The sequence below is a fragment of the Adiantum capillus-veneris genome, chromosome 13, assembly GCF_014529385.1.
Source record: "Adiantum capillus-veneris isolate H3 chromosome 13, ASM1452938v2, whole genome shotgun sequence".
Taxonomy (NCBI): domain Eukaryota; kingdom Viridiplantae; phylum Streptophyta; class Polypodiopsida; order Polypodiales; family Pteridaceae; genus Adiantum; species Adiantum capillus-veneris.
In genome coordinates this window covers 24,709,933-24,723,858 of record NC_140943.1, presented here as the reverse complement: position 1 = coordinate 24,723,858, position 13,926 = coordinate 24,709,933, and the positions used below count along the sequence as shown (strand labels likewise).

General features: G+C 44.6%; 1 long non-coding RNA gene across 1 annotated transcript; it reads left to right on the top strand.

The window, feature by feature from the left end:
* The first annotated feature begins 5,451 nt into the window (after positions 1–5,451).
* On the top strand, positions 5,452–10,325 carry LOC147443714 (uncharacterized). The gene is made up of 3 exons (XR_015189979.1): positions 5,452–9,151; positions 9,224–9,287; positions 9,404–10,325. It is a non-coding gene; the product is annotated as an uncharacterized LOC147443714 (long non-coding RNA).
* The last annotated feature ends 3,601 nt before the right edge of the window (positions 10,326–13,926 follow it).

The window sequence follows — 13,926 nt, the reverse complement described above, 5'->3', positions numbered from 1 at the left end:
AGGAGACCCGATGGAGCATGGGAATTATCGCACTATTATGATTGGGCACACACTGGCATGGTTGTATGCGTCCATTCTTGAGCAACATCTGAGTAGATGGGCAGAGAAGGAAGGAATGCGTGCAACTGAGCAGGCAGGGTTCAGGAGAGGCTTCTGTACTCTTGACCATATCTTGACACTCAGGGCAATCATCGAGGAAGGCAGATCTCATGGGAGACGGATCTATTGTAGCTTTGTGGACTTTCGCAAAGCTTTTGACACAGTACCCAGAGCTAGATTCATGCGCAGATTACAGGAAATGGGAGTACCCACAAAGCTCATTTGGGGGATCATGTCATTGTACAGATCATTAGTAGGGCATGTACGCACCACGGAGGGACTTTCTACACCGGTTCACTCCACTATTGGGGTGAAGCAGGGCTGCCCGTTCTCTCCTACTCTTTTCGGTATGCATGTCGATGAGGTTTTTGACTACATTGAGAGTGATGGGGATAAAGGTGCACAGCTGGCAGGGACATGGATTCCACTGTTGTTATATGCTGACGATATTGGGTTAATCTCCGAATCCCCAGAGGGAATGCAACGTCAATTGGATGCTTTGCATAGGTTTGCCCACGAAAGTGGCTTGTCTGTCAACCTTGGTAAAACCAAGGTTATGGTGTTTAATACCACCCCAGAGTGGATTAGGAGGTCAGCACCTACATTCACATACGGCCACGAGAGTGTGGAGTACACAGACGCTTACACTTACCTTGGAGTGGTTTTTAGCGGACCCACGTTCTCACTCAGAAGAGTAGCAGAGACCAGCGTGACTAGAGCCCACACATCATTGGGTAGATTGGAGAGGATGTGTTCGTAGGTTCAGTTTCAGGAGCCCCGGACGAAGCTCTGGCTCTTTGACACCTTGGTGGCTTCAGCATTGCTCTATGGGGCTGAGATATGGGGACCTTCGTTGCATCACCATGGGAGGCCGGGTCGCACAGACGGATGGGGGAACATGGAGAAACCTCTCGTCTCTATGATCTCGCGGCTCATTAGAGCCAAGGCATCAGTACCACGGGCCATTATCCGAGCAGAGCTAGCGGCCCCCCCACTAGTGGTGGAGGCGCTCACCAGATCAGTCTCCTTCATAAACCGCACATGGGAACTTTCCAGAGAGAGAGATGCTCGCATAACACTTGAGTCCTCTCGACAGTTAGCCATACAAGGAGATACAACATGTTGGTATGGGGAGATGACATCATTGTTTGAGGCGCATGGTTTCAGCATAGACAGGCTGCCACCATTCCAGTACTCATTGGATGCATCATCTGTCATTCTTAGAGAGTCGGAGATCACTAAGCTCATCCGCCAAGACCTGACCCAACTAGACACTAGGAGGACATGGATACAACCATCACAAGAATTGGGCACGAAGATGGCTTTCTACAGAGACCACCTTCTCCAGCTTACAGAAGATGGTTTTGTGACGAGACCAAGATACATGGATACCCACTTGTCTCATGGGATACAATGTGCTATTGGCCAGTTAGGCACATCGTCTCACCATCTGCGGATTGAAACTTGGAGATACAGCGGAGTACCGACAGAGGCCAGGACATGCCCCTTGTGTGACATGGAACCTGAGACAGAGCCGCATTATACATGTCGCTGCCCCGTCTACTACGAGATACGAGGTTGCTTCCATTGCTTGTTCAGAGAGGGTTTTGGACCACTCTCAAGAGTAATGGGATACGAAGATCAGAGATGCCTGGGTTTGTTCTTGCTCGAGCTGCGCAGACACAGAGAGAGCGTGCTGAATGGCGAGGCTAGCTAGTCTCAAAGACGGATCACAGACTTCTTCAGAGCAGACACGGGACAGTCGCAAGAGCCACTCCCATAGCAGAGCTCCCCCTCGTCTCACACCAGAGGCACACTGATCGACCGAGCGTTTGAACTGGGGAAATCCAGGCGCCCACGACTACGAAAGACTACACAGCATCGACGGATTCTACGACAAAAGATTCGGAGCACGTTGGCTTGGCATGCACAACGCCCGGTCAGACTACTAACCATGGAGGAAATTGATGAGATTTGCCAACAACCGATGCTAGATCTTTTGTGATTCAGCTATCCCAACAAGCCACCGATTTTTGCTTAGTTTTTTTTTTTTTTTGCTTAGATCACATCGACCAATCTAAGATCCCATAGTATATATCTCTGTTTTGTAATGTTGATAGGTTATTTTGTTACTCTGACTCTGTATCAGATCCACCACCTTGTAAATTTCTGGTCTCATAGGTCATTATGGCCTTTTGAAGACGTTAATATAACATTTCATTTCATTTCATTTCTCTCTCTCTCTCTCTCTCTCTCTCTCTCTCTCTCTCTCTCTCTCTCTCTCTCTCTCTTTCAGGAGCCCCGGACGAAGCTCTGGCTCTGTGACACCATGGTGGTTTCAACATTGCTTTATGGAACCGAGATATGTGGACCTTCACTGGATCACCACGGGAGGCCGGGTCGCTCAGACGGATAGGGGAACATGGAGAAACCTCTCGTCTCTATGATCTCGCGGCTCATTAGAGCCAAGGCATCAGTACCACGGGCCATTATCCGAGGAGAGCTAGCGGCCCTCCCACTTGTGGTGGAGGCGCTCACCAGATCAATCTCCTTCATAAACCGCACATGGGCTCTTCCTGGAGACAAATATGCTCGCATAGCACTTGAATGCTCTCGACAGCTAGGCATACAAGGAGATACAACATGCTGGTATGGGGAGATGACATCATGGTTTCAGGCAGATGGGTTCAGCATAGACAGGCTGCCACCATTCCAGTACTCATTGGATTCACTATCTCTCACTCTTACACAGTCAGAGATCACCAAGCTCATCTGCCAAGACCTGATCCAGCTAGACACCAGGAGGACATGGATACAACCAGCATAGGAATTGGGCATGAAGATGGCTTTCTACAGAGACCACCTCCTTCAACTTACGGAAGATGGTTTTGTGGCGAGAGCCAAATACATGGATACCCACTTGTCTCATGGGATACGATGTGCTATTGGCCAGTTACGCACATCTTCTCACCAGTTGCGGATTGAGACTGGGAGATACAGTGGAGTACCAATAGAGGACATGACATGCCCCTTGTGTAACATGGAACCTGAGACAGAGCTACACTATACATGCCGTTGCCCCGTCCACTACGAGATACGAGGCCGCTTCCATTGCTTGTTCAGAGAGGGTTTTGGACCACTCTCAAGAGTCATGGGATACGAAGATCAGAGATGCCTGGGTTTGTTCTTGCTCGAGCTGCGCAGACATAGAGATAGCTTGATGAATGGCGAGGCTAGCCAGTCTCAAAGACGGATCACAGACTTCTTTAGAGCAGACACGGGACAGCCGCAAGAGCCACTCCCACAGCAAAGCTCCCCCTCGTCTCACACCAGAGGCACACTGATGGACCGAGCAATTGAACTGGGGAAATCCAAGCGCCCGCGACTGCGAAGAACTACACAGCATTGACGAAGGCTTCGACAGAAAATTCGGAGCACGCTGGCTAGGCATACAAGACGCTCGGTCAGACTACTAACCATGGAGGAAATTGATGAGATTCGCCAACGACCGATGCTAGATCTCTTGTGATTCAGCTATCCCAACAAGCCGCCCATTATTCTACTTAGTTTTTTGCCTGGCTCACATCGACCAACTTAGGACCCCATAGTATATATCTTTGTTTTGTACTGTTGTTAGGTTATTTTGTTACTCTGACTTTGTATCAGATCCACCACTTTGTAACTTTCAGGTCTCATAGGTCATTGTGGCCTTTTGAAGACGTTAATATAACATTTCATTTCATTTCATTTCATTTCATTTCTCTCTCTCTCTCTCTCTCTCTCTCTCTCTCTCTCTCTCTCTCTCTCTCTCTCTCTCTCTCTCTCTCCATCCAGAGTGCAGATGAGGATGGATTGTAGTAGTAGTAGTATTTTTGTTCTAGTCTTTTTGTACCCAGACATGGTATCAGATTCACAATTATGTAACAGTTTGGTCTCATAGGTCATTTTGGCCTTTTGAAGACGTTAATATAACATTTCATTTCATTTCTCATACGTCATGATCTGATTCAGCTAAATACCAGGAGCACATGGATACAGCCGACATAGGAGTTGGGCACGAAGATGGCCTACTACAGAGAGCGTCTTCTCCAACTCACGGAGGACGGCTTTGTAACTAGGCCTGCATACATGGATACCCATTTATCTCATGGGATAAGATGCGCTATTGGACAGATACGCACATCCTCACGTCAGGTCCAGATCGAGAGTGGCCGATTTCGAGGGGAGCCGGCAGGAGCTAGGATATGTCACCTTTGTAACTTAGAGCCAGAGACAGGGCTGCACTACACATGTCAATGTCCGACATACTATGAGATACACGGCCTTTTCCACTGCCTGTTCAGAGAAGGGTTCGTAGCTTTTTCTAGAGTCATGAGATACAAGGATCAAAGGTGTCTCGGATTGTTCCTGCTAGAGCTACGTAGACTTAGGGAGAGCTTGCTGAGGACATTAGGGGAAAGATAGGCTCAGAGACGAATCACAGATTTCTTTACACTAGCCAGAGGAGATCCAACGGAGCAGTCATTACATCAGATCTCAGAGCCTACTCATAGTAGAGGTACACTGCTTGACCGAGCCACTGAACTTGGCAGATCTAGACGTCCACAACCTCGGGGGGTCTCCCACTACCGCCGAAGGCTGCAACAAAAGATACAGATCACTCTAGCTCGACATGCAAGACGCCGAACCAGAGTACTGACCATGGAGGAGGTTGATGAGATCCGACAACGACCGATGAGAGATTTCATCTGAACCCACTACCCCCCCCCAAAGGGCTTTAGTGTCTTAGTGTTAGTTCTTTGTAACTTTGTAATTTCCGTACTCAGACATGGTATCAGATTCACCAGTTGTAACTTTTTGGTCTCATAGGTCATTTTGGCCTCTTGAAGACGTTAATGAAACATTTCATTTCATTTCATATCTGTGTGTGTGTGTGTGTGTGTGTGTGTGTATGTGTGTTTTAGCTGCTAATAAAAAGAGGAAAATGGTTTAACCTTTCTATCACCCAAGTGTGGTAGATTGGTTATGCCATTTCCCTCTTGAATAACAGGTCTTGAGTTCAACCCTTCTCGTGGGCTAAATCTTTAATGTCTAGTTTCCTACGACGTTAAAACTCTCTTCTTTTTCTTCTTTTTCTCTCTGTCTCAGTTCTAGCTACTAGCACTTCTAGATTCATTTTAGTTTCTCTTTTTTTTTTTTTGGTTGTACTCAGACATGGTATCAGATTCACCAGCTTGTAATAAAGTGGTCTCATAGGTCATTTTGGCCTTTTGAAGACGTTAATACATCATATCATTTATTTCCTCCCCCCCCCCCCCCCCCCCCCCCCCCCCCCCCCCCCCCGCGTTTTGATGCGAAGTTGGTGTGCAGTGGTGATGCATGCTGGGGTGCTTTGTAGGCTGGAGTATGATATTGGAGATTTTTTGGTGGAGTTTTTATCCTCCTCGTGAAAGTCTGGGTGGCTTCTTGCTATTTGAGCTCTCTGCTCTACAGGCGTCCCTTCCATCTTTGTCCCTAGCTGTGAATATATCACCCATCCTTTGTAACTTATATCATTGGTGGTTTTCTCCTATGGCCTGTTTTTTCGGTTATATCCCAGGGGTTTTTTCACTGCGAGATCCGTTTATGCTGTCGCCTACGAGTTGATGCAATGCCTACAGGCGTGTAACTTGTTTACGTAATACCAAGATCAAGCATTTCTTTTTTTGTAGAAAAGATCTTACTTTTCTAGTATCGCAAGGGCCTCGTCTATTGAAGCAAGGGCCTTTAGAAGAGCGGGTTGATTTTGTAGCAGGGTGGCTTCTTAATCATCTGTACAAGATGACGCGTATGTGAAATCTTAATTTGAAGGTAGTAGCATATGCAAACTATATACTACTGGACTGAAGTGATTGGAGTCATGCTCATAATTCATGTAAGCCTAATTTATTTTAGAAAAGGTAGCAGATCATAGCATGCCTATGTAGTGTGGTTATAGTTTCATGTGAGCTACCAACCATTTTCGCAAAGTCTTGAAAGCTGCTAGAAGAAATTGAGAACCACTTGTATTTCGTATCATGGACCAATTGTTGTTTTGGCTGTGCTGATGATGTGTTTGGGGAGGTTGCAGTAAAACCTTACCCTCAACATAGATTGGCAAAAGATTGATTGGTAATAATTTGTGGACATGGAGTCCTTGCACTATTGGCTACCCACCTGGTCCATAATCAGCGTTTTAAGTCATAGACTACATGTTAATGAAATGTGGTGATTTTTGCATGATATGCTGGAGGATAAGACAGTATGTTCTGATGTACTGGGATGATATCTTCTGCTGTCACATAATACTATCTTCTGTCGCTTCTCGTTTATTTGTATGAGAGGCGTATACATACTTGCACACATGTATTTGGGTACATACCCAGGAACATGATCAGTCATTAACATTATGAGGGTATGTGTTAATTGTAAACACAAGCAGATTGTTGTCTTTGAACATCAGCAGTTTAGGAGTGTCTGTGAACTTGGTCACATTGCTCATGATGGTTATGTGTTGATTGTCGGTTGGTCCCATTAAAAATATTGAGCAGTCTGAGAAAATATTTCTTTCTGTCTTGAACAATTGAAATGCTGTAACTTGTAAACAAGAGGCAAACCTGCATGGTAAAAAGGTCAGACACTCTATCTATGAAAATAATATCCACCTCCAAGGGAGATGGTGACAAGTATTTTGGGTAAGAAGGGGCTAACACACAGTTCTTATTCTTGTGGGCACGAAAAACTTTGGGAGGTGAGTTTCTTTCAGGATAGTGGTGTTGGTAGTAGTGATATTCGGTTTTGATTTTTGCCAGTTATCTGCTCTTGCCAATGCCATGTATACAACTGAAAAGGTAGGAATTGGCACATATGGGCTTTTGACGATTGTTATGGAATTACAATGTGCTATATAGGAGTCCAAGTTGAGTAATTACTCTTTATTGCATAATGAAGTACCAGGGTGTATATGCGTGAACGTGGATGCAATGGTTGAAAATGGTGCATTTGTCTGCTTTCTCCCTCTCTCATTTCACAGGATAACCTATACATAGAGAGCTATTGAAGTTGAGAGACCTGAACAGGTGGGTCACTTCTTTCTAGAGATTCAAAGACATTTTCTTCTAGTTGCCCACACACACCCTAGGGGAGGGCGACAGTCACAGCCCACGGACGTCTTTCAGAAAGCTGCCCGAGCTGCACCCACCGACATTCAGATGGGGTCGCACTGCCTCAGAGCACCAGGAGACATGACCCAGAGAGTTTATCACAGGGTCATCTTGGAGGCCTGACTGCAATGTGAGTGAACCAGATGCTGCAGGGACTCTTCACTCCCTTCCCAACTATGAATTGCCTACTAGACACACGCCACTTGGGCAGGTGGTTTAATCCAAGGAGATCCTCAAACACTCAGGAAATTTACTCTAACCAAGTCTCCTGATCCTGGAAGTGGATAGCTAACCTTAGGTTTACTTTGACTTAACCCACAAACTCCTCTTCAACAATTTAATAATTTTGTTCACATTGGGGTTGGGATGGGCCCTGGCCATAGGACTGACCTCTTTGCTAAGACACCTTTTGAGCCACGTGGGAATAAAACTACTTGTACTTTTAAGGTTTCCCTTTCACACACCAGTCGGGCTCTATCCTGTCAAAATCTACAGTGACCGGCCCCTCCTCTGCTCTGGACTCCCGACACTGGCTGAAGTAGCAGATTTCATTTCTTATCATCATGAGGTGTATACAGGCATGCATTATGCTTGCAGAAGAGAATATCTCTGCCTCAGACCTTACCTACTTTATCAGGGGAGCAAACTGTTTTGCTCACTTTGGCATTTTCTCAGGTGAGTTGAAAGTGATTATTGTTAAGAGTCATTATTTATTCAAGACTATGATTAACTGATGAAGCAAAGAAGCTATTGTTTTTAACTACAGCTGTTGAAACTTATTTTGCTTTCAACCTATGATCTACTAGCATAGGTATACTCTTGCTTGCTTTTATAACAGAAGCTCTCAAATGAGCTGGATTCTTATGGCCGTTTCAAAAGACTGGTTGGAGTTCACAATGGAAGAATACTGGTTTGGTTATGTTTAATGTTACAAGTTTGCAATCCAGTAAGAAGAATAGACTAGGAGCAGTTCTGGGCTCTCTGATCCACAAATCATATCTATAATGGTACCAAAATTAGACTAGGACTTCGGATTGACACTCGTTGATGGTCTCTTGTGGTGATACTTGAGCTTTATAATTATGGGATAAGTAAGTGGATATTCCATGTAATGGGTAGTTCTGTCTTCTTCTGGTTTGGTTGAACAAGGGAACTAGGGCTTATTTGAATAATTTGTAGTTTGGGTTTGGAACCATTAACTGTTGCAGGTTTTTTGCAGCTTGACAGGATTGGTTAGTAGGCTATTGCAAGCCTTGCTTTGCAGGCTTTTTAACCTCTTTGTTTTTGAGGTTGAGGATTATCCATTTAAGCTATGTGGCTAAACTGAACTACTTTGGGAAAAGGTGCAAAATCTGCACTTATACACAAAATTGATGATTATTAACAGTTGATATTGGAGGTTTGTTTGTGGCTCTTAAGTGATTATGAGCTTCGATTGTAGCAAGTGAACTGGTTTATTGCATCTGGGGAAGACTGCTCAATTTGCACTTTGTTTGGCAGACTCAGAGATTGTTGCTCACCTACCTATTGCAGATCAGGTTTACATAATTAGGGTTACCCATTGCGTTTACCATAATTTTGTGCAGGATAGTCTTTACCTTGTACTGATGCACAGAAAGACAGGTAAAATCTTTTTGAATTTTTTTTTCTGACTAAATCTGACATGATAATGAGGTCTGGAACCAATAATCTCTACAGTTATGATATTATACCTTTACTTGCTTACAGGTGCATCTACCCTACAAAATGAAATAATTTTTCTATTTTCTTGCACTAATTGGAATCAGGTGACCCTTCCGACTTTATCAAGTTACCCGATATGACTCGATGCATTTTGTAGATGAAGATTTGGTCTATCTTGATGCAGCTAGGTAAGTACTTGTTCATTGGGTACTGGTCTATTCTAATCCTTGAACCAGCATTTATATCAACTCTTTCAACAGAGAAATCCTTCTGTGCTACATGATTGAATTGACATTGCTGAAATTGGTACCTAAGATTTTAAAGGTCAACACTTTCCCAAGTATTTGGACTCTTTTCAACAACAGTTTTGTGGCTTAAATTTAAGCTGAAACTTGGGTTACCTTAGCTAACCTCCCTGCTATAGCTCTTGAACATTGCAGGTTAACACTGTCAAAGGGGTATAACACCTAGAAAGGGAGGCCTTATTAACGCTCCATTGTCTGTCTTTCAATAATGCAGCCAAGTGTTCTTCGGTAATGCGGACTGAAGTGTTAGTGCGGATTACTGTCCAAAAAGTACAGAGAATTGTGAGGCCTATGCGAAGTACGCTTGCAAACTTTTGGATGCTAGACCTCCTTGCGACTGAACTTTATTCGGCTTGTTTGTGGAGTTTGACATAATCTCATTCATTTGGAAGATCTTTTTTCTGAGAAACATTTCAAGTTTCTGAGACCCTACTCTGCTGTTGGCTGAGAAATTGGTAATGGTCATGTAGCTTTCACTTATGTCAGAAATTCTATGTTGGACGTTCTCAAAGAGGTGAAAGGTGAAGAATCAGGGACGATTATTTTCAATGGGACTAAAGAGATTATTTGAGTTGGAAATCGTTGTATTCATACTAAGAGACCCTCTCACCCACTTCTCACCAATCATCGTCTTGTAGCTTTTTTTTGGGGAGGGGAAAATTTACTGACTGGTGAAGGGAGAGGGAGAATTTAGCTAGTAAAGAATACTTTTGATTCACAGTACGATGCTCTATGTTTATGCACCCATGGTAAAAGGAAAATCTCGGATGTTTCTGTCATTATGTTTCAATGTGCAAAATATAATATGGGGAATTGGGGGAACAGGTTTGTACTAATCTCACTATAATCATGGATGTGGGGGATTAAGAAAGGATTGAATCGTATTCCAACTTCCTTTATCTACATGTGTTGAATGTTGTGGTAAGGCATTGCGAATGAGTTCCATGTACATTTGTCATAGCATAAAATAGTATGTATCTGCATATAATATTTGAGGATGTTTGTAGCAAGGAAAGTGTGTCGTGCTCTCTACAGTGGGTGCTCCTCGGTGCAGTGTGCGTGAAACCTCACTTTAACAGAAAGAAAACATCACACAACAATGGACAACAACTCAAAGCACAACAACAGACTCAAAACTCACTGGAACTCAACCAACTCATAGAACCATACAGACTCTGGCTGGCAGCACATTCAGCTCCAAGCCTAGGACTCACAGGTACAATGGGGTTGTCGAGGCTCCAATGTGCAGGGAGGGTGTAGATGTGCAGTGCTGTAACCAAGAGTCGAGACTCACGATGCTAGACCATAGTAAGTAGATAATGTTGTAGTACGCGACACTAGAACCAGCTACACATATATACAATCATAAAGAGCCACCGACAGCTAGCAAAATACTCCCAGTCCAGCTAAGTGGATCTCCAAACGGTGGTGGTGGTAATCTGGCCACGGTGTCGACTAGACCACCGCCTGTATCACTGCCCAGGTGAGAGTCTGTCCAGTGTGAACTCCAGACCAATTGCAAGTAACTGCTTGTCCTGTGCAAGTGACACTGTAGCCCTGCTACAATTTTATGTTTATGCTATTATGCGTGGGCTGCATGCATGCGCTGATACAGAACATAAGGAGAGGCAAGCTCTTTCTTTTAAATCCTATGCTTGCTAATGACAATTTGAGGAGGTGCAAATTGGAGCTGACGGGTCTTCTTTTAGTTCTATTTATATGTGTGGAAGACGTGCATTCACTGCATACTACAGCTCTCTCCATTGCAAAAAGAGTCAAGCTGTCAATATTAGGTATGTGTTTTCTTTAGGCAGCACTTGTATTTTCTGTTTCTTAAACTTATTGAGTTCATGCCTGGAACCTTTGGTTCTGTTGTTGCAAGGCCCTTTGCATATGGTATGCTATTTTTGTTCTTTCTCTGACCCTTGGAAAATGTTAAGTGAATTGTTAGTATCTGCTATTTGATTACAAACTTTATTGAGCTGATGCTTGGACCTTTTGGTTTAGTCCTTGTAAATCCTTTTGTGCATTGTATATGTGTGTTGCTCTCCCACCTGATCTGGCCTCCTTGGTGAAAAACATAGTTATCAGGAAACAAAAACGGAAATGGAAATGGGAACGCTGCCATTTTTAAGAGTCTGTACGGAAACATAGTGATATTGCCTTTGTGCTAATTACACAAAAATGCCCTTATCTGTTTGTAAAATTTATGTTTGCGTTACCTGCCTGTTCATGCTGCTTTTAACTATGTCTATCGTTTAATTGGTCGAGGAGCCCTTAATAGGCAACCTTGGGCCAATCCTTTTCTTTCTTTCTGTCTCATGATTGCTTCCCTGAACTCATACTTGGTGCTCCCAAGGTTTAAGCAGTGTCTATGCTGCTTATTGGATAGAGGTTTTTGTACCATCCCATGTTGGCAATGCATGGCCTTTGTTGCGTGGTTGACCTATGCATAAGGAGAGGCCTTGCTTAATTACAAGTATGGCCTTGCCTGAAGCCATAACCAAACGAACAAATCATTATGCTTTTACTTTTTGATCCAATGAATCTCTCTCCAACTCATCCAAGAGCTCAAAAGCATCCATGGTTTTCTCTAGTGTAGGTTGCCTTGTCCCGAGCAAAACGATACCGAATGTTATAGAGTTCCTCAACTTTGCTAATCTTATTGTAGTAATAGCCAGAACCTCAGAGAAAATTGTCAAGGGGGTTTGATTTTCTACAGTCTACAGCATCTCCTCCTCTTTGCCTTGAGCAACCAAGAGAAGGGGGACATGTGTTCATAAGGGGCGATAACATGTAAACATGCTGTGTATGTCACACAAGTATCAATGAATGAAATGAAATGAAATGTTCATTTATGTCTCCGAAAGGCCTAAATACCTATGAGATTCTGATTGGAGATTGTGCAGCTGAACCATGTAGATTCCAAGTCAAAAGGGCATTTCCTTACCTGCTTGTTCATTTGTCTAGCTTCATCATGCAAATAGCAACTCATACATCGATGCGGAATTGAAAGTTCAAACATATTATTACACAACAGTGCCACAGCTTGCTTCCCCCCCCTCCCCCCCAATTGGTCCCTACCCTTTTCCTCTTCGCCCCTAGTCCCCTTACTTACCCTTCGCCCCCATACCCACCCCTCGCCTTCACTCTCTCCTCTCCCTCGTCCCCCTACCCACCTGGACTCGCCCCCCTCCCCACCCCTCCCCTCCCCTCCCAGTCTCGTCTTAAGCCAGTTCTTCCCCCACCCCGCACTTCAGGTGCCTAGCACTTCAGGAGCCTTTTGGATTTGGTTGCTGATAAGCCTTTTGGCTGTTTCCTTGTGGCTTTCAAGCATTCACCTGGTAGCCATCCCGTTGATGTAAATGCTTTTCGTTATGCCATCACGATGGAACTTTACCTTATTTGCAGTATTAATTGAGCTTTTGGTCATCCCTCTTTTCAAGCAACTTCATCTGCAAGCATGGACCAGGTCATTTTCCTCTCACTATGGTTATGGAGGATAAAGATGCGTTGGATCTAGACCGAGCATATCTCTTTGCTGTGGAGCCTCATTTTGTTTTGCCAATCGGGATTCTTGGACTATACAAGCATACTGGGTTCCTGCCTATTCGAAGGCTTAAGGCGTTTGCAAGCGGTGCAATGTTTTTAACTCCACTTTTGAGGTCTAGCACCTGCTTCAAGAAAGACGTACAGATGAGGTACCTAGTGGTTTTCTTTCATAGTTTTTTCAGTATTTCCTCTCATCGAGATGGTGAGCGGTCTTGTAGCGGGCGACCTGTAGCAGGCTACAATGTCACTTTCACAGGACACACAGTTAGTACAATTGATCTGGTGTGGTTCACACTGGACGGACTCTCTGGGCTGGGCTGTGACACGTGGCAGGGATATGGACGGCGGTCAAGCTACAGTCACTTTCACAGGACACACAGTTAGTACAACTGGTTTGGTCTGGTTCACACTGGACGGATTCTCTGGGCTGGGCAGTGACACGTGGCTGGGAGACGGACGGTGGTCTATTGGACATCATGGCCAGGTCACCACTACCACTCAATGTGGAGATAGACTCAAGGTGGCTGACATCTATGAGCCGTTGGTGGATCATCTTCTTCATATATGGTCTAGCGTCGTTGTCTAGGTAGCGAGTCTATGTGCACAACACGTATACACCATCCATGCACATCTGAGCCTCGACACCCCCATTGTACGTGTGAGTCTTGGGCTGGAGTTGAGTGTGTTGCCACGCCAAAGTCTGTATCGGTTCTTTGTGATAGTCGAGTCATATGTTCTAGTCTGCTGTTGTGTCTCTGTGAGCTCAGTTGTTATCTATTGTTCCTTTGTTTTTAGTCTGTTTTGAGTGAGATTGTCACACACATTGCACTGAGGAGCACCCACTATAGAAAGCACGACACACAATCCGTGCTACACACCTCTCTGTCATAGAGCCTAAGTGGATCACCTATGCAGCTTTTCCTATTGAGTGCCACACTAGTTTTAGAGTGTCATAATTGTAGCAGGGCTACAGTGTGATAGTGGCAAGGACAGGCAGCTAGTCACAGTAGTTTGCCAGGTTCTACATTGGACGAACTCTCTTGCCGGGTCGGTGACACGTGGCAGGGATGGGGGTGGTGGTCCAGTCGACACGGTGGCCAACGCGC